The sequence below is a fragment of the Protobothrops mucrosquamatus genome, unplaced genomic scaffold (assembly GCF_001527695.2).
Source record: "Protobothrops mucrosquamatus isolate PMUCROS unplaced genomic scaffold, P.Mucros_1.0 scaffold4132, whole genome shotgun sequence".
Taxonomy (NCBI): domain Eukaryota; kingdom Metazoa; phylum Chordata; class Lepidosauria; order Squamata; family Viperidae; genus Protobothrops; species Protobothrops mucrosquamatus.
In genome coordinates this window covers 15,887-18,885 of record NW_015390060.1, presented here as the reverse complement: position 1 = coordinate 18,885, position 2,999 = coordinate 15,887, and positions in this window count along the sequence as shown.

The following is a 2,999-nucleotide window of genomic DNA, read 5'->3' as shown; positions in this document are numbered from 1 at the left end:
AGAAGGGAAGGAGGGGAGGGAAGGAGAGGAGGAAGGAGATAGGAAAGAAGGGGGGGAGGAAGGGGGAGGAGAAAGGGCTTAGGAAAGGAGGGAGGAAGGAAGGGAAACAGAGGGAAGGAAGGAAGGAAGGAGGGAGGGAAGGAAGGAAGGAAGGAAGGAAGGAAGGAAGGAACAAGAAAGAAGAAAGAGGAGGGAGGGAGAAAGAAAAGTGCTGACTATGCTACAGGAACCCAGTTGTCTTATCCTGCAGATTTTATGATGCAACCCAGCCGAGATTTCGTCAGGCTGTCTGTTTATTTTAGGCCCTCGGGGTCTGCTGGACCCCTCCCCAAAAGACTTCTCCAGGGAGCCAAAGGGCAAAAGGCAAGGAAGCTTCCGGGCCTGTGGAAGAGGAAAACTCTTCAATCATTCTGCCGGAAGAAGGGCAGGAGATGAGAGCTTTCCCCCTGCTTGCTCTGCTCCTGCTGCAAAAAAACCCCAATTGGGAGCAAATAAGAGATCAAGGGCAGATATTCCAAGCGGCTCGGCGAATTTAACGTGCCAGGAGGATTTCGGGAATTGATTTAGACGTATTTGGTGGGACCTCGGTTTAGTGAAGGGAATGAAAAATTATGGTAGGGATGGATAAATAAAGAAAGCTGCCCACGAGTGGTCCTCGGCTTACAAACCTTTGTTTAGTGACCATTGGAAGTTACAACAGCACCGAAAAAAAAGTGAGCTGACTGTTTTTCACACTTACGACCGTTGTAGCATCCCCAGTGACCTGGGATCATGTGATTTCCCCCCCCCTTTTGTGACCTTCTGACAAACACAGTCAATGGAGAAGCCAGAGACACTTAACAAGCGGGTTACTGACAACAACTGTAGTCTGGGGGTCCTTGGTGCTCTCTGAGTTGGTTGGTTTTCTTGCAGACGTTACATGACCCAACTAGATAACATCATCAGTGCTGGAAGGGAGGGAGCTTTGTGGAAAAGGGGGGGAGGAGGAGGAGGAGGAGGAGGACTACAACTGTGGGGTCCTTGGTGCTCTCTGAGCTTGGTTGTTTTCTTGCAGATGTTTCATGACCAAACTAGGTAACACCATCAGTGCTAGAAGGGAGAGGGTTTGTGGGAGGAGGAGGAGGAGGAGGACGACGACAACGACAATGACAACGACGACTTTGGGGTCCTTGGTGCTCTCTGAGCTGGGTTATTTTCTTGCAGACATTTCATGACCAAGCTAGGTAGCATCATCAATCTAGAAGGAGAAAGGGAGGAGGAGGAGGAGGAGGAGGAGGAGGAGGAGGAGGAGGACTGTGGGGTCCTTGGTGCTCTCTGAGTTGGTTGGTTTGTTGCAGACGTTACATGACCCCACTAGGTAACATCATCAATGCTAGAAGGGGGGGTTGCTTGTATATCCCCCCATGATTCCCAGAGGCTGGTTGATCCATTACTTCCTAGGAAATTTCTACCTATTTCTAGATTGGAACAAGTTGGCATCTCACTTGGGCTCAGGTCGATGTCTTAGTTTAGCCCAGCACAGAACATGGCTCTAGTCCTCAGTTATGAGAACCAGCATGGGATGGCCAGCCCAAGTTTGCAGGCAACCTGTCCCTCACACAACTACACAGATACCCAGTTTTCCCTTCAGGTTCCCAGTTCAGGCTGCCTAAAGCTAAAATCGCCTCTACTATTACGATGCTTTGATCTACAGAGAGTCTTCCATTTTCAACCATAACTGGGACTAGAATTGCTGTTGCTAACCAAGGCGGATGTTGGAGCCAGCCGCACCTGATTTTATGACCATTTTTGCCAGGGTTGTTAAGTGGATACTTGGTCATTAAGCAGATCTGGCTTCCCCCCATTGACGTGGCTTGTCGGAAGCCATCTGGGAAGGTTGCCAATAGCGACCCCATGACCCCGGGATGCTGCAACCGTCGTAAAAATACATGCTGGTTGCCAAACACCCACATTTTGATCCCGTGACCGTAGGGATGCGACCGTGGCCGTAAGTGCGAGGACTGCTTGTAAATCGCTTTTTTTCAGTGCCGTTGTCACTTCAAATTGGGTCTGAAAAAAATGGCTGTAAGTTGAGGCCCACCTGTAAGTGGGGAATTCAGATGAAAGAATTCCTTGACGCCGGTTTTCTACAAGTCCTTTCACAAGACGCATTTCCAATGACTGGGAAGGCCTTTATGAAATAAAAGTCAATGTTTATCAAACAAAAAAATGCAGTACAAAAGTCTGCTTTTAGTTAATTATGTCCTTGAAGTATATTTCTCTTTCTTTTTGTTTGGACTGGCTCAATTTGCAGATATGCAACTCTTAAGTGATCTGGACGATACTTGAAACGTGAGCCAGCCGTGTGCGGCAGCAGCCAAAAAAGCTAATACAATCCTGGGTTGTATAAACAGAGGCCTAGAATCAATATCACGTGAAGTATTAGCAGCGCTTTATAAAGCCTTAGTAAGGCCGCCCCTGGAATACGGCGTCCAGTTTTGGTCACCACGTTACAGAAAAGATGTTGAGACTTTGGAAAAAGTGCAGAGAAGAGCAACTAAGATGATTAAAGGCCTGGAGACTAAAACGTATGAAGAATAGTTGCAGGATTTGGGTTTGGCTAGTCTAGAGAAAAGAAGGACGAGGGGGGACAGAATAGCAGTCTTCCAATATCTCAGGGGCTGCCCCAAAGAAGAGGGAGTCAAGCTATTCTCCAAAGCCCCTGAAGGCAGGACAAGAAGCAACGGATGGAAATAAATCAAGGAGAGAAGCAACCTGGAATTAAGGAGGAATTTCCTGGCAGTGAGAACAATTAACCAGCGGAACAACCTGCCTCCAGAAGCGGTGGATGCTCCAACACGGGAAGATTTTAAGAAGAGACTGGACAGCAATTTGTCTGGAATGGGATAGGTTCTGCTGCCTGAGCAGGGGGTTGGACTAGAAGACCTCCAAGGTCCCTTCCAACTGTGTTAGTCTATTCTAAAAACTCATACAGATCCTGTTATTATTCTGTTATTATT